The sequence below is a fragment of the Leptonychotes weddellii genome, chromosome 7 (assembly GCF_054177405.1).
Source record: "Leptonychotes weddellii isolate Sample4059 chromosome 7, ASM5417740v2, whole genome shotgun sequence".
Taxonomy (NCBI): Eukaryota; Metazoa; Chordata; class Mammalia; order Carnivora; family Phocidae; genus Leptonychotes; species Leptonychotes weddellii.
Window position 1 is genome coordinate 118,142,930 of NC_138375.1, and position 19,223 is coordinate 118,162,152.

Genomic DNA, 19,223 nt, shown 5'->3' on the forward strand with positions numbered 1-19,223 from the left:
GATGGACTCTGAAAAACAAACTGAGGGTTCTAGAGGGGAGGGGGGTGGGAGGATGGGTTGGCCTGGTGGTGGGTGTTGAGGAGGGCACGTTCTGCATGGAGCACTGGGTGTTGTGCACGAACAATGAATCATGGAACACTTCATCTAGAACTAATGATGTAATGTATGGGGATTAACATAAGAATAAAAAAAAAAAGAGAAAAAAAAAAAGGATTTATTATACGTTAGGAAAATCATCACAGAACCATCAATACTGAAACACATATGAATAAAATCATTAGACTTCAAAAATGAAAGAACTTTGTGGATGTCTAGGAAAAAAAATTCGGTTATTAGTTAGGGCCAAAAAAAAAAAAATCAACTAGTTGTTTCAGACTGATGCAAAGCTAGATGACTTGGAGAAACACCTATAAATCCTTGTGTAACAAAAAGGAAAGGGACAACCCAAGAATTTTATATACAGCCAAACTGTCTTTTATGTGTAAGTACAACATTCAAGAAATCAAGAAATATCCTTCCATGAAGCTTTCTTGAAAAAATTAGTATGATATTCTTTCCCATGAAGATCACTAGGTGAATACTGCCACATTCTGTCTCTATGGCTTCCCAATTTTTAATGTTTTATTCTTTTTTTTTTTTAAAGATTTTATTTATTTTTTAGAGAGCGAGCAAGAGGGAAACAGCATGAGAGGGGAGAGGGTCAGAGGGAGAAGCAGGCTCCCCACTGAGCCGGGAGCCCGATGTGGGACTCGATCCCAGGACCCTGGGATCATGACCCGAGCCGAAGGCAGACGCTTAACCATCTGAGCCACCCAGGCGCCCTTTAATGTTTTATTCTTACCACTTTCTATTATTGTATCCACACTATGTAAATAAAAAATGAAGTCATTCTTACTGCTCGTTGACTGAAAATCATTCCATGTCTCTGCTAACTAAAAGATAAATGTAGAAACTGTAGCAAAATGAATTCATTTAGTTTTAAGACTAAAACAGTTGTGTAGATTATAGCTCAGAAGAGAATAAACCCCGATATTATTGTTATAAATAATACAGCTAACAAACGTGTGGAAAAAAGGAAGAAGTGAAAATTGTTAGACTTGCAAATGGGTTGCTTTCTTTTAAAGAAATGTGAACAGATTTTACGCTGATAAATAAAGTAATAGAGCGTTAATCAATCAAGATACACTAAACTGGGTTGATACAGGAATAACCAGTCTCCAAATCTCAATGGTTTAACATAATAAAGGTTTATTTCACACTCGTGGGAAATGCCCATCATGGGCACTCCTCTATTCTATATTATCTTTACCCGCATACACACTGACAGAGAACCACATCCTGAAACATTACTAGACTTACCGCAGAGGAAACGGTCTCACATCAGTAATGCCATTTCTACACCCAACTCATTGGCCAGATTTCATCATTGGAACTCTCCCAAACACAAGATTATTAGGAAAGGCAATCCTCCCACATGCTCATAATGAGAGAACTGCATTATATGGCAAATAACACTGACGGCAACCAGAAGGAGAGAGAGAAAAATAAGGTAGATGGGAAGAATGGAAATGTACTCATAGAGGGGAGTTAGTGAATACTGTTTAATGAAATAGAGAACTGAGTATACCATGGATCTCTGCTGTCCAATAAGGTAGCCGCTAGCCACATGTGAATACTTAAATTTAAATTAATTAAAATAATGTTAAAAATTCAGTTTCTCAGTTAAACTAGCCATAGTTCAAGTGCTTGATATCCAACATGTGGTTAGTAGCTACTGCACTGAGCAGCACAGACATGGGACATTTCAATAGTTTTAGAAATTTAAATTTGTATTTTATACTGCTGCTATTGATGTTTGTTGTTATAAATTAAGAAAAATAAAGAAAACCTATTATTACTCTTTTAAATTATGAGAATGGAAATGCACATACACAAAGCAATCAAAGCACAGCCAGAAAGTAAAAGATAAAATAAAAATTTAAAAAACAGAAACGACAATGTAATATGTGATACCAAAATTAAGAACAAAGATAAATGTTACACAAACAAATGTGACTACAAAAATAAAAAACTCAGATAAGATCATGTGCATAAACTCAAATATATGTAAACATAAATAGAAATTGCTTATATTTTTGGATGTTTATTAAGAGCCAGGCAACTAACATAACTGTGTGGTACATATAATCTCATGTAATTATCGTAACAAGTTATGAGGTAGGTAGCTTTTATGGGCTGAATTGTGTCCCCGACCCTGCCTCAAATTCACAGGCTGAAGCGCTAACACTCACAACCTCAGAACGTGATTGATTTGCAGTATACGTCTTTCAAGAGGTGATTAAGTTAAAATGAGGGCATTATGGTGAGGAACTAATCCAATATGACTGGTGTCCTTATAAAAAGAGGAGGAGACACCACAGGCACATGTATGTAGAGATGACTATGTGAAGAGGCAGCAAGAGGGTAGGCATCTATAAGCCAAGGAGAGAGGCCTCAGTGGAATACACCCTGCTGGCATCTTGATCTTGGACTTCCAGCCTCCAGAACCATGAGAAAATAAATTTCTGTTGTTTAATACACTTAGTCTGTTATTATTTTATAGTAGCCCTGGCACACTAATACAGTAGTATTAATATATTTGTTTTATTGTGACAAAACCAAAAGACTGAAATGTTACATAATTTAACAAAGATTACAAAGCTTGAAAACAGCAGAGGCTAACTGTGAAGCCAGTCAGTCTCTGGTTCCAGATCCCGTCGTCTTAACCCATTTACCAAAATTGGTCACGAATTTGAACATAAAGCAAGTTTTAACAAATTTCATGCTTAAAATAATTCAGAATATGTTCTCTGACCCCAGTGGAATTAAGCAAGAAATCAGAAGAGATGTCTAGAAAAACCCCAACTGCCTGGAAACTTAAAAATGCACTCTAAATAATTCATTGGTAAGAAAAGGATTTCAAATCCAAAATTTAAAGTACTTTGAATGAATTATTAAGAAGACACTACAAATAAAAACCTGTGGGATGCAACTAAAGCAGCATATAGAGAGGAATGGGAATCCTTAGACACATGTATTAAGAAACAAGAGAGGCTAAAAACCATTATCTAAGTTTCCATTTCAATAAGTTAGAAAAAAACCCAGTATATCAAACCTAAAAAAGGAGAAGAGAAAGAATAAATAAGAAGAGTTTAAATCAACAATAGAGAAAATCAAACTTATGAAAGAGAAAAACCAACAAACCAGAAGCTGGTTCTTTAAAATTGGTAATAAAATTGAGAAACCAATATCAGGATCAATCAAGAAAAAGAGACAATTTTATTCAAGATCATAAAAGGATTCTATGGAATGGACAAATTCCTCAAAAAAAATCTTAGCCAAAGTGATTTATTAAAAAGAGAAAATCTGAAAATACCTGTGTCATTAAGGGAAATTGAATCCATTATTGAAAATCTTTCCCCAAAGAAAACTTAAGACTTAGATGTCTTCACTGGTGAAGTCTTCCAAACTTTTAAGGAAAAAATAACACCAACCATGCATTAACTCTTCCAGAGAATAGAAAAAAAGGAAACTTCTTTGAGAAAATTTTTTTGAGGCCAACATAACCTTGATTTAAAAACATGATAAACTTGTTACCAGAAAGGAAAATTAAAGACCAGTTCCTCTCATAAACATTGATGTAAAATTCTTGAATAGCATATTAGCAAAACAAATATAGAGATATATTAAAAAGATAACACATCTTGAATAACAGATTTTATTTCAGTAATGCAAGTATGGGTTAACATCCTCAATTCATCCTAAGTAATTATTACAATAACATATGGAAGGAAGAAAGAAATATAATCAGCCCAATAGAGGCTGAAAAAGCATCTGACAAAATTCAATACCCATTCATGATAAAAATTTCTTTGGAAACTAAAAATAGAGTGGAACAATGTTACCTAATGAAGACTAGCCATACAAAAAAATCTATAATGAACATCACACCATTAAGATGGTGAAATCATGAAAGCTTTCTTTCTGAGGTCAAATACAAAACAATGATGTCTGCTATCATCAGTCAAATTGTACTGGATGTCCCAGGCAATACAGGAAGAGATGAAAAGAGAATGGCATAAACATAAATGTAATGGCATAAAACTGTCATTTTTGCAGATGAAATGATTAGAAATACAGAAAATCCAAAACAATCTACAGACAGAACGTTAGAACTAGTAGGTGAATTTAGTGAGGTTACTGCATACAAATATATAAAAATCAATTCTATTTGTGTTTACTAGCAAAAAACAAATAGAAAAATTAAAATTTAAAATATACATAAGCCTTTTACAATAGATTTTTATTTTTATTTATTTATTTATTTATTAAAGATTTTATTTATTTATTTGACAGAGAGAGAGATAGCGAGAGCAGGAACACAAGCAGGGGGAATGGGAAAGGGAGAAGCAGGCTTCTTGCCAAGCAGGGAGCCCGATGTGGGACTCGATCCCAGGACCCTGGGATCATGACCTGAGCCGAAGGCAGACACTTAATGATTGAGCCACCCAGGCGCCCTACAATAGATTTTTAAAAAATCAACTCCCAAGGAATGAATCTAGTGAAAATAGGATGTGCTGTATTCATTGACAGAGTCATTATTGTAACGATATCAATTCTCCCAAACTAATCTATAACTCAACACAATCCTAAACAAAATTCCAGCAGATTTTCTAAAGAAATTGAAGAATTCTAGAAGAAACAACACAAAGGAGCAAAGGGAAAAAGAGAGAGAGAGAGAAAGAGAAATCAAGAAACAGATTTTTAATTATATTGAGAGTGGGGGTTAAGGAAGGCACTTGTTGTGATAAGTATCAGGTGATGTATGGAATCGGTTTTTTTAATTTTAATTTTTTTTTTTATTTTTTAGAGTAGGTAGAGAGGGCCAGAGGGAAAGGGAAAGGGAGAGAGAATCTTAAGCAGGCTCCGCGCCCAGGTGTGAGCCTGTTGTGGGGCTCCATCTCACAAACTGAGATCATGACCTGAGCCAAAATCAAGAATCAGACACTTAACCAACTGAGCCACCCAGGTGCCCAGATGTAAGGAATTGTTGACTCACTATATTGTACACCTGAAATTGATAAAACACTGCATGTCAAAAAAAAAAATTCTAGAAGTTACATGGAAATAAAATTGTCAAAGATTAGCTAGGGTAGCCTCGAAAAGGAAAAAAACTAAAGAAATTACCCAACCAATATCTACTGTATTATACTGTGTAGCTATAATAAAGTACTCTCTTACTAGTATAGGAATAAACAAATAGACCAAAGAGACAGAATGGAGAGTCCAGATAGAGATCCATGCAAATATGTCACTATATTTAGACACTGCAGAGCAGAGGCTAAGAGATGGTCTTCTCAATAAATGATACTGGGTCAACTGGATGATTGTATTGGAAAAAAATAAAATTGTGACCTCTAACAGCATGCTCAATCATTAATTCTATATGAATTGCATATCTAAAAGTGAAAGGTAAAATAATAAAGCTTCTAAAAGAAAACATGGTTGAACATACTCATGATCTTAGAATAAGAAAAGATTTAAAAAAATAGGATATAAAAACTGCTAACCATAAGGAAAATATTTGGTAAATTGGATTATATTAATATTAAAAAAATTCTCTTCATAGAAAGATACTCTTAAGAGAATAAAAAGGAAAACCACATGTTGGGGAGAATATATTTGCAACAGATAGATTTGACAAAACACTTCTATCCAAAATATAAAAATAAATCATTTAAATCATTAAGAAAACAAAGCCTAAAGCGGATTTAAAGGATTTTGGGGTCCTTTGATTTTTTTTTTTTTAAAGATTTTATTTATTTGACAGAGAGAGACACAGCAAGAGAGGGAACGCAAGCAGGGGGAGTGGGAGAGGGAGAAGCAGGCTTCACGCGGAGCAGGAAGCCCGATGCGGGGCTCGATCCCAGGACCCTGGGATCATGACCTGAACCGAAGGCAGATGCTTAATGACTGAGCCACCCAGGCGCCCCGGTCCTTTGATTTTTAAAGAGGGTTAAATTACTAACAAATATTACATCACGTCAAGATTGTATGTTTTATTCTCCAAAACCAAAACATCAGAAGAATAATGTTGAATTAAAAAATTACTAAACAAACTTACATGGTCACATCTACACTTAAAGAATGAGATTTGCCCACAAAAAGGAGCTCTCAAAGAAACTGGGATGCAGCAAAGACAGTCCTAAGAGGGAAGTATATAGCAATACTGGCCTTCTTCAGGAAGCAAGAAAAGTCTCAAATACACAACCCAACCTTATACTTAAAGGAACTGGAAAAAGAACAATAAACAAAGCTCAAATCCAGCAGGAGAAGGGAAATAATAAAGATTAGCACAAAAATCAATGATATAGAAAACAAAACGAAAAAAACCCAGTAGAACAGATCAAGGAAACTAGGAGCTGGTTCTTTGAAAGAATTAACAAGATTGATAAACCCCTAGCCACACTTATCAAAAAGAAAAGAGAAAGGACCCAAATAAAATCATGAATGAAAGAAGAGAGATCATAACCAACATCGCAGAAATACAAACAATTATAAGAGACTATTATGAGCAGTTATATGCCAACAAATTAGGCAATCTGGAAGAAATGGATAAGTTCCTAGAAACATGTAAACTACCAAAACTGAAACAGGAAGAAAAGGAAAATAGGAACAGATCCATAACTAGCAAAGAAATTGAATCAGTAATCAAAAATCTCCCAACAAACGAGTCCAGGGCCAGATGGCTTCCCAGGGGAATTCTATCAAACATTTAAAGAAGAAATAATACCTATTCTTCTGAAGCTGTTTCAAAAAATAGAAATGGAAGGAAAACTTCCAAATTCATTCTATGAGGTCAGCATTACCTCGACCCCAAAATCAGACAAAGACCCCATTAAAAAGGAGAATTACAGACCAATATCCCTGATGAACACGGATGCAAAAATTCTCAACAAGATACTAGCTAATGGAATCCAACTGTACATTAAAAGGATTATTCACCACAACCAAGTGGGATTTATTCCTGGGCTGCAGGGATTTTTCAACATCTGCAAATCAATCAATGTAATACACCACATTAATAAAAGAAAGGATAAGAACCATATGATCCTCTCAATAGATGCAGAGACAAAATACAGCATCCTTTCTTGATAAAAACCCTTAACAAAGTAGGGATAGAGAGAACATACCTCAACATATAAAAGGCCAAAATTGAAAGACCCACAGTGAATATCATCCTCAATGGGGAAAAACTGAGAACTTTTCGCCTAAGGTCAGGAACACGGCAGGGATGTCCACTATCACCACTGTTGTTCAACATAGTACTGGAAGTCATAGCCTCAGCAATCAGACAACAAAAAGAAATAAAAGGCACACAAATCAGCAAAGAAGAAGTCAAATTTTCACTCTTCACAGATGACATGACACCCTATGTAGAAAACCCAAAAGACTCCACCAAAACATTGTTGGAACTGATACAGGAATTCAGGAAAGTCACAGGATACAAAATCAATGCACAGAAATCTGTTGCATTTCTATACACCAACAATGAAGAGGCAGAAAGAGAAATCAAGGAATCAATCCTGTTTACAATTGCACCAAAACTCCATAAGATACCTAGGAATAAACCCAACTAAAGAGGTAAAAGATCTGTACTCTGAAAACTATAGAACACTTATGAAAGAAATTGAAGAAGACACAGAAATGGAAAAACGCTCATGGACTGGGAGAACAGATATAGTTAAATGTCTATACTACCCAAAGCAATCCACTCACATTTAATGCAATCCCTATTAAGATAACACCAGTATTTGTCACAGAGCTGGAACAAACCTTAAATTTGTATGGAACCAGAAAAGACCCCAAATACCCAGAGGAATGTTGAAAAAGAAAACCAAAGCTGGTAGCATCACAATGCTGGACTTCAAGCTACATTACAAAGCTGTAATCATCAAGAGAGTATGATTCTGGCACAAAAAGAGACACATAGATCAATGGAACAGAATAGAGAACCCAGAAATGGACCCTCAAATCTACGGTCAACTAATCTTTGACAAAGCAGGAAAAAATATCCAATGGAAAAAGGACAGTCTCCTCAACAAATAGTGTTCGAAAAATCGGACAGCCACATGCAGAAGAATGAAACTGGACCATTTCCTTACACCACACACAAAAATAGACTCCAAATGGTTGAAAGACCTAAATGTGAGACAAGAATCCATCAAACTCCTAGGGGAGAATGCAGGCAGCAACCTTTTCATCCTTAGCCACAGCAGCTTCTTACTAGACATGTCTCCAGAGGCAAGGGAAACAAAAGCAAAAATGAAGTATTGGGACTTCATCGAGATAAAAAGCTTCTGCACAGCAAAAGAAACAATCAACAAAACTAAAAGGCGACCTTTGGGGTACCTGGGTGGCTCAGTCAGTTAAGCATCCAACTCTTGATTTTGGCTCAGGTCATGATGTCAGTGTCATAAGACTGAGTCCCGCCTTGGGCTCTGCACTTAGTGGGGAGTCTGCTTGAGGGTCTCTCTCTCTGCCCCTCCCCCTGCTCAGGCATGTGTGTGCTCTCTCTTTCTCCCTTTCTCTCTCTAAAATAAATAAATAAATCTTTAAAAAAAATAAAAAGGCAACCTTCAGAATGGGAGAAGACATTTGCAATGGCATATCTGATAAAGGGTTAAGTTAGTATCTGAAATCCATAAAAAACTTATCAAACTCAACACCCCCCACAAAATAATCCAGTTAAAAAATTGGCAGAAGACATGAACAGACATTTTTCCAAAGAAGACATCCAGATGACCAACAGACACATGGAAAGATTCTCAACATCACTCATCATCAGGGAAATACAAATCAAAACCACAATGAGATACCACCTCACACCAGTCAGAATGACTAAAATCAGCAACACAGGAAACAACAGATGTTGGTGAAGATGTGGAGAAAGGAAAACCCTCTTAACACTGTTGGTGGGACTGCAAACTGGTGTGGCCACTGTGGAAACAGTATGGAGGTTCCTCAAAAAGTTGAAAATAGAACTACCGGGCACCTGGGTGGCTCAGTTGGTTAAGCGACTGCCTTCGGCTCAGGTCATGATCCCGGAGTCCTGGGATCGAGTCCCACGTCGGGCTCCCAGCTCAGCGGGGAGCCTGCTTCTCCCTCTGACCCTCTCCCCTCTCATGCTGTTTCTCTCTCTCTCTCTCTCAAATAAATAAATAAAAAAAATTAGAAAAAAAAAAAGAAAATAGAACTACCCTATAATCCAGCGATTACACTACTAGGTGTTTACCCAAAGGATAAAAAAAACTGATTCAAAAGGACATATGCACCCCGATGTTTATAGCAGCATTATCAACAATAGCCAAATTATGGAAAGAACCCAAATGTCCATCGCCTGATGAATGGATAAAGAAGATGTGGTATATATACACAATGGAATATTACTCAGCCATCAAAAGAATGAGATCTTCTCATTCACAGTGATGTGGATGGAGCTAGAGTATATTATTCTAAATGAAATAAGTCAGTCAGAGAAAGACAGCTACCATGTGATTTCACTCCTCTGTGAAATTTAAGATACAAGACAGATGAACATAGGGGGATAAAAGAGAGGCAAACCATAAAACAGACTCCTAACTAGAGACCAAACTGAGCGTTGCTGGAGGGGAGGAGGGTAGGGGCATGGGCTAAATGGGTGATGGAATTAAGGAGAGCATTGTTGTAATGAGCACCGGGTGTTGTATGTAAGTGATGAATCACTAAATTCTACTCCTGAAAGTAACATTACACTGTATGTTAACTAACTGGAATTTAAATAAAAACTTGAAATAAAGGCAGAAAAAAAAAGTTTGCTGTAAGATGCTTTTATAATTTTCAGATTTACCAAAAAGACGTAATTTCTACACAATTACATAAATGTTCCTACCATACTGTCAGATACTGCACTAGATATTTAATGTAATGCTCATATATAAGCTGATCTTCACAAGGACTCTGAAAATTAGGAATCATCATAATAGTCTTAAAGACAAGGAAACTGAGTTTCAGTGAATTTAAATTTGTTGCTCAAGGTCAAAGAGCTGGCAGTTGGCAGAGTGAGGACTCAGACCTAGGCTTGTTTGTATCCAGTATGTTCACCTTTTTATGCTACATCATGTTACACCCCATGGTTCCTCAGCACAGGTGTTTATATCATTCACAGTAGAAATTAATACATCAGTGACATAATAGTGAAAGAAATCTGAAAGATGGAGTTGGGGATGGTGGTGAAAGAAACAGTTCTGTGCCCTTCAAATAACTGTCTAGGCATGCAGAAAGCTGGTCCCATTAAGGAGTTAAAATAGATAGCCTGGGTAAACTAAATTAAAAGGGGGTGTATGAATCAAGTGCAGTTAGATTTGGAGGAGGGTGTATTTATTATTCTGTACACTTGGCATGTGTGATTGATGTCAATTTTGGAAGTAAAAAGTGCTGACAAACAAGTGAGTCACTTTATTAATGTGCTATAAAAGGATAAATGAGGCTTGAGAAACTTTCTTTGCCCTAGACTCAGCACATTGGGAAGGCTGGCAAAGGTAAACACCTCCTTGGGATGATCCATTGCACCTCCTACTCAGTTTTTCATATGCAATGCTCCCTTCAGATTTCTTAGAGGTATTAATACTCTATGTTCACAATTTCAAAATACTTGGTCTCACTTTGACACATTTCAAAATACTTGGCTAAGTTATTATATTCATTTTCCTACCCCCAAGCATTGGACTCATCCCTTATCCAAAGTCAGCTCTCCTGAAAGGTAGACTCATTAGATATCTTCCTCGGATGTCTATTTTACTAGAGAAAATGCATGAGAAATTTGTATATCTTAGGAGGAACAAATCAGTGCTGTCACAATGGGAATCATGAGCCCTAGGAAAGTCAACGAGCTTCCCTGACTTCCCCCAACATCATGTGCCAGTAAAGCTTCTTTGCAACACTAGAAATGCATTTCTATGTCCTTACAGTTTTTTATTTTTCAAGAGTTTTATATTTCTCAAAATGCACATGCCAAAAATCATTACTAAATGCATCTGGGAAAAGCCAGGAAAAAGGCAAAGAAGTGATAGGATCTCTAAAAGGAATTCAAAGCCAATCCATCCATTTTCCTGGACCAAAGATGAATGTCTTCTTAGGCTTCTGATCATAGTCAGTATACTTTTCCAACTTTCTCAGTTTTTCCTTTTCTTAAAAATAAACTTGTTCCTCCAGGCAATGAGAAATGGTACCCATTGATAGGAACTGTTCCAGAGAGAAGTAGGTATGTATTGAAGTCACACATGGGAAAATAAACTGTGAAAATCCCATCTTGCTATGCAGTTTAGGACCTCAGGGCAGCTTTGTGCAAATTAGAAAAAGGGGCTCTCTGGGTGAAGGGAGCACGGTTTAGTACACGGAGAAAGAGCTGGATTTCAGCCCTTACTCCCATGCTTGCCAGGAGCAATGGTGCCCCACACATAGAAACTGCACAACCATTCATGAGGTTCTCTAGGACTACTGTTTTGGTTTACCAAAGACTGCTCACAGGCTCTGACTAGGCTTTATTCAGCTGTATTAATTAACTAAAATTAATTAGCATTCCAATCTTTCAGATTAAATCCTAAGTGCAAATTTCTGAAAAGTTAGTATTTGTCTGGTACTTCCCTACAAGGTATCTTGAAATTCATGGAGAAAATGGATTTTTGTTTTTGTTGTTGTTATTCTGTAAGCATTTTTGGTTTCATCTGCCTCCGCTGTACCTTTTATATGAATACAAACGCACATCTACACAAACATAGACACACCCACACCCAGTCACCCAGCCACACTCACACCCACATGCACCCAGACACATGTTCACTCAGCCACACACTAGTGCACACATACACCTAACCACATGCACACAGAAGTACAGCACATACTCATACCCATACACACTCACCCACACTTCTAGCCACACAAGCACGTGCTCTGATCACCCACATGCCCGAAAACATATCCACACATACTTACACATAACCACATACAAATTCTTCCTCCAGTCACTGATGCCCTTTCCACTCACAGACCCTGCACAATCACACGCCGAACTCTTCACAAAACACGTTTCCTTTCTCACAAAGCTGCTCTCTTCAAAACCATCCTCGTGCCTGAGAAACACAACTGTGCAAGTCCTGCATAGTTTTCTGACTTTTAATCATCCCTTATGCTTTAGCTTCTACTTGTTCAACCAAAGAATTTGAATGCCTTTACAAACCTCTGAAAATAGGGCGCCTGGGTGGCTCAGTTGGTTAAGCGACTGCCTTCGACTCAGGTCATGATCCTGGAGTCCCGGGATCGAGTCCCACGTCGGGCTCCCTGCTCATCAGGGAGTCTGCCTCTCTCTCTGACCCTCCCCCCTCTCATGCTCTCTCTATCTCATTCTCTCTCTCAAATAAATAAATAAAATCTTTAAGAAAAAAAAAAAACCTCTGAAAATAGCAAATAGTATGTGAAAATGTTAAAAAAATTAAACATTCACCAATCAATTTTGCCTAAGCATTCACAGCACTGACCAACCAATTTGTTTACAAACTGTATTGCTATTCTGAATAATTCTGCTGAGGTATGAAGGAGGCTAATAAATGATATTCCTTTTCCTGGGGAGATAAAAACCAGTTGAGAGCAACAGTGTTAGGCAGAGTTTACTGAAGATGAAACTGGGTTGGAGGAAATGGCTTTGGAGAACAAAGAGCTTCCTAAAACATTAGGAATACATCCTAATAAATAGCTGAGAAAACATCCAGAATTAGATACTTACCTATCACCCATAGGCAGCACAGAACAATGACAATTCTTCCTCCACATACCCAAGAGCACACCAGATCTCTCTACAGAAAGACAAATCTCAAGGAGGAAAGAAGTAGGCTAAGCATGTCTTGTTTCTTGTCCCAAACATCAAAGAGGGTAGTCCATTCTTCTCTCATTAAGAAAAGCAAGGTGGAGGGGTGTGTGTTGGGTGGCTCAGTTGGTTAAGGGACCGACTCTTAATCTCAGCTCAGGTCTTGATCTTGGGGTCATGAGTTCAAACCCTGGGCGTGGAGTCTACTTAAAAAAAAGAAAAAAGAAACAAGGGGCAGATAGGGGAAGAATATCCTTCTACGTAGAGAGAGATATCAAGAGATATCAAGAGCGGGGAATAAGGGTTTCCTGAACACTTCTCAGCTTCTCATTCATCTTTACCTCTATGCTTAACCAATGAACTTATGCATGACCAGAGGTGGGAACATCCCCCTAAAGGGAGGAGACCTGCAGTCTGTTACATTGTCTACTCTCACTTTTGTAAGATCATTTGACCATTTGTTCATCCTCCTTGGACCACTGTTGAATACTACAAATCTTGATCCCAAAAGATGCTGTAATGTGCTAGAACCACAAATTAATTAAATGAACCCCAGAGCTACTCAGGATTTACGGCTGAAAATTTACTCTCTATTCTACCTCTTATCCCAAACTATTTCCAGTCTTGCTGTCTAACACAGCTTATCAGCTGTTTGGCAATAAGATCAAAAGCCATCATAAAGATAATCCAGTAATAATATAATGAATTGAGATGCCCCAAATTTAAACATAATCCCCTTCCTAGAAGAAATTAGAATTCAATGATTAAAGTCCCAAGTAAATTGAAGCCCTAAATTCTGGTGTTAGTATCTAAGAGGCTATTATGGATTAATCTTTTCCCTCCCCCCTTAACCCCCCCCCAAAAAAACCCTAAACTCCTACTCAAATTCTTATACTGCTCAACTTCTGCCAGAGGACTTATTGGACAGAATCAGAAATTCCTTGAACAGCTAACACCTGCTGTCACCTTCTGGTGCGAGTTGTTCCCTCAGTGCCTTAGCTCTTGAATCAGGTTACAACAATCTTCTCAGGTGTCTGGGTGCCCGCCCTGTCTAAAAAAAGACAGAACAGCAACTAAAAAAAGACATTCCCCGGTGATTAATAAATCATCCCACACACAATTATGTTCTCAGTATCTGGTTATTCTCTTTAGCTGAAGACTGTGCCAGAAACTCAGTAGCTTCTGAGAAAAGGAAGGTAGACAGAGATCTTAGTTTCAAGTTCATTAGGGTACAGGTAATTATGGCAATGGCCTAGAGTTTATGATCTGTAAACTTAAATTCAACTGAAAAAAGTCTTCCATTAAAACAATTACATATGGAGGGGTATCTGGGTGGCTCAGTTGATTAAGTGTCCGACTCTTGATCTCAGCTTAGGTCTTGATCTCAGGATCGTGGGTTTGGGCCTGCATTGGGCTCCACGCTAGGTGTGGAGCCTACTTAAAAAAATTAAACAAACAATTACATATGGCAATATTAACTATCCCATTTGGAAAGAAAATTTGCTTATGCATACTGTCTCCTTACATGGAAATAGGCATTTGAGACACTTTGCCTTCTTGGAAACTTTAGACAACTGCAATCATAGCTACCCAGTCATCAGATCTTATTTATGATGATGGAGAGAGAGAGAAGCTTAACAGGGTCCACATCCAGTGTGTGAGCCTGATGTGGGTCTCAATCTCACAACCCCGAGATCATGACCTGAGACGAAATCAAGAGTCAGACACTCAACTGACTGAGACACCCAGGATCCTCTATGATGCCTTTTTATGTAACAGATTTATAAAATAAGTAGCTCTTAATGTCCCAATATTAGCATAAAATTTGTTCAGTGGGGTTAGTTCTTTTTTTTTTAAAGATTTTATTTATTCATTTGTCAGAGAGAGAGCACAAGCAGGGGGAGCGGCAGGCAAAGCAGGCAGAGGGAGAAGCAGGCTCCCCACTCAGCAGGGAGCCCAATGCGGGACTCGATCCCAGGACCCCGGGATCATGATCCAGAGTGGAAGGCCGACGTTTAACCGACTGAGCCACCCAGGCATCCCCAGTGGGGTTAGTTCTTACCCTGTCCTTAAATAAAAACTCAGGCAGATTCCATGGCTTTAAGGTCACTTTTAAGTACTAGAAACTGTTGGAGTTACTTTAATATATGATTTTGGGGTGGGGAGAGACAGAGGGAGAGAGAGAATCCTAAGTAGGCTCCATGCCCAGTGCGGAGCCCAGTGTGGGGCTCAATCTCATGACCTGGAGATCACGCCCTGAGCCGAAATGAAGAGTCGAACGCTTAACTGACTGAGCCACCCAGGCATCCATGTTGGCATTACTTTAAATGACAAGATTTTAATTTGGAATTTGAAAGGTCCAATCCAATGTAATAAGGCTTCTAGCTACATTTATGGTTAAACCTCCACTCCTCCAACTGGAGCCTTTAGCAGACAGGAAGCAAGAGAAGGAAGTTCTGTGCTTCTACTCCCTACTCTACCTTATGATTTGTACCCCTCCTCCCACAACCTGGTAATTAGTTTCTCATCTACCAAATTCAAAACAGGAGAGGAAGGGGTGAATGAGCAGGGAATATCCTACTTGACTGACATTATGGGAAGAGAGCTTTACCTGATAGGGGTTAAAGTTCTGTTTTCTTTTTGGGACTTTGCTTTGGGTACTTGGTGAGCCTCTCCAATGCTGCTGGTCTCATTTATAGTTCCCTTGACTTGGGTGAATGCATTCTTTATGGTGGCATTCTTGGCCTCTAGGAATCTGGAAGTCCAATTTCAACTTCTCTGCTTAGACTTGTTTACCTCTGTCTAAGCAGGCATGTGGCCAACTACCTAAGATGTCCCTCCATCCTCCAGTCATGTGACCAACAATGTGTGCAAGAGAACACTACTGTATTAAGGCTCATTTTTATATTCAGGGATATATGGAATTTCCTCTTGCTGTTGTGAATCCATTTTTCATCAATTCAGTCCCAACCTCTATCCTTCTGGCTCTCAAATTGGTACCCCAGAGCTTTGGTCTAAGCTACAAACGCCATTGTCCATCTTTCTGCTGGACATCATCACAATAAAGCTGTTGCCTTATACCACTCTCATCTATACTCCCTGCCTCATCATCTCAGATCAAATATGCATAAATCAAACTCTGTCACTTCCAGAAATAGCCATTAGAGTTACTGTGTCTACTATGAGAATGTGTCATCTGCAGACCTTCAGCTGACCAAGGGCTTGAGCTCCTGTGCTTTGAATTCCATGGCTGCATTTATACGGAGACAGCACTTCTCATGGTCTGCTCCTAACTGATGACTGAGCATGACAAGGATACTGGAACAGGTTTATCCCTCAAAAAACACAGGATTCCTCTGACAGACTGACTCTAGGACTCCCTGACAGTCCTGGGAGCTTTCCTTGCACCTCTCTTTCCTTCCCTCCCTTACTTGGGGAAGGACTTACATTACAGTCTGAAGGCTCTCTCAACCTCCCTTCCCATTTTCTCTCATGGCTATTTGCCTGAACAAAATCCTTGCATGTTTAATGGCATCCTGGGCTTGCCTCTCAGGAGGCCTACTGAGCTTCTCACTGACAATCCTCTTCCATCTTCCTTTCCTTCTGATCACCTGTAAGACTCAACTAGCCAGTCCCCTAGTGGCTGTAGCTTGTCTGGTCAATGAGTTGTGAGTTGAAGTGACATATGTCAGCTCCAGGCTAGAATGTTTACATGCTGGTGTAAGACCCATCTACGCTCTCTTTCTCTGTGACACATCACCTGATTACTTTCTAGATAGTGGCTGATCTGTCAGTGTGAGTCTCCCAAATGAGGGGGATGTGGAGAAGAAATCCCAGCCAGACCAAATTGGGCATGTAGCAATAGCAAGAAATAAACTTTTGCTATTTTAATCCCTGAGATCTGAAGGTTCACTTTAACGCAATATAACATAGGCCACCTTATTCTCTAGTTATTTCTCCTCCTATGTTCCCTCTCTTGCTAAAAGTCATTCCCCAGGCAATCAGTCCTGTCATTTTTATTACATTCCTCTCCCATGTCTCTTATTGATCACTAGACTGTACTGATTAATCTCCAAAATGGTTCCAAATTCTGTGTGCTCTCTTTTTTATTTCCAAAATAGCTCTCACTATAGTTTTCATCTATTGCCAACTATAAAATTATATTCATATCTGGTCTCTGATCTTCCATTATTTGTGCAGCTAATCTTTCTTTTGACACATTAACTGGCCTTGCATATAATGGACACTAAGTCATCAACTATTTAAAACTTTCAGTGTTTGGGGGTGCCTGGGTGGTTCATTTGGTTGAGCGTCAGACTCTTGGTTTCAGCTCAGGTCATGAAGTCATGAGTCATGGGATTGAGCCCATGTCAGGATCTGTACTCAGTGGGGGGTCTGCTCGAGATTCTCTCCCTCTCCCTCTACCCCTCCCCGTATGCTCTCTCTCTCTCAAATAAATAGATAAATCTTTAAAAAAAAAAACTTCCAGTGTTGGCTACTGCTGATGAAAAATCTACATTTCTTAGTAAAGTTTTTAATACTATATCTCCAAACTAACTTCTTAATCATATTTAACACTCAAATTTACAATCTTATATATTTCAGGCAACTTCCTCAATAGAGGATTCAGCTTTCAGGATAATGTGAATAGTGATTATAATCTCAGTTAAAAAAACTCTACAAATGCTAAGATTTATAAATCCTCCTCCATACTATGTATGGGACAGTCAGAATCCAGCCATCCCTGGAGAAAGCCTTCAAAATTCTGTTCTTTAACACTCAGGCCAAATGAGAAGCTTATTTCAGTTGTTAAATTATAAAGCAGCAATGGGGAATTTCTTATTTTTTTTAAGAGGTTTTTTTTTTAAGATTTTATTTATTTATTTGACAAAGAGAAACACAGCAAGAGGGAACACAAGCAGGGGGAGTAAGAGTGGGAGAAGCAGGCTTCCCGCTGAGCAGGGAGCCGGATGGCGGGGCTCGATCCCAGGACCCCAGGTCATGACCTGAGCCGAAGGCAGATGCTTAATGATTGAGCCACCCAGGTGCCCCAGCAATGGGGAATTTCTAAATTAGTGATCCAATGTTCTTCCGTTGTGAAATATCCTGACTGCACTTATTTACTTCATAAGAACTTCTAAGTGGGGTATTAAAAAATAACTTCCTTCATTCTGTTTATCAGATTTTCTACAACCATACACTATTTAAGATGATGGGAACTTATTGTCAGCAACAGAGAACTAAGAACACTCCCATGTAATTCAGTCATTCAACATATATTTAATAAGCACAATAATTTGTATCTCAAGCAAATAGCATCCTACACAGAATGACCAATAAATAAATAGTCAAATAAATAAATGACCAATAAATAAATATTGCCAAGCTTTGGAAACGTAAGATCAATTACTCATGGACCCTGCCCACAGTGACCTTCAAATCTTTGGAAGAGACAGTGAAATGAGCACCAAATGGAAATACAAGTACTGTTCTGTGAGAACCAGGGGCAAGGAAAAATGCATTCTGAGAATCCAGTAAGGTTTCAAAGAGAACGTTTCATTTGAGCAATGCCATCATTTTTCACTGTAAGTGAACCGGGGGAAAGCATTGCAGAGTGAAAAAGGAGTATAGCCAGTATAAGGAGATAGAGAATTACCTGACATAATTGGGAAACAGAAAATACCACAGAATTCTGTATCAGAATACAGAGTGGAAATACGGAAAATTTGGCTGGAGAGATAACTTGTGGTCATATCATAAAGAGCCTTGAATGTCAAATTAAAAGCTTTTGAACTTATTTCTTGGGGGCAACTGAATGAATGCTGTAGTAAAATAGAATAACCTAATATATTTTAGGAAGATAATTCTTATGGAAATATTGAGGATAAATAATTTTTAAAAAGTTATCTCACACGAGGCTAAACTTCCCTAATGATAATATGTTCATTGTTTATTCCCTAAAGGGTACCTGAATATTACATTGTACCCTCCCACAATCTCTCAGAATGGCTGTGTAGGAGTGAGTAGATAGGGCATTTTTACCACATAGTCCTGTCTGGCATGTAATCTGTCTGGTTGCCTTTGAGTAAAATATTTTTATATAATTTTATAATAGCCAGATGATCTTACTTCTTTTTTATTTTTTATTTATTTTTTTTATTCTTATGTTAATCCCCATACATTACATCATTAGTTCTAGATGAAGTGTTCCATGATTCAATGTCTGTGCATAACACCTAGTGCTCCATGCAGAACGTGCCCTCCTCAATACCCACCACCAGGC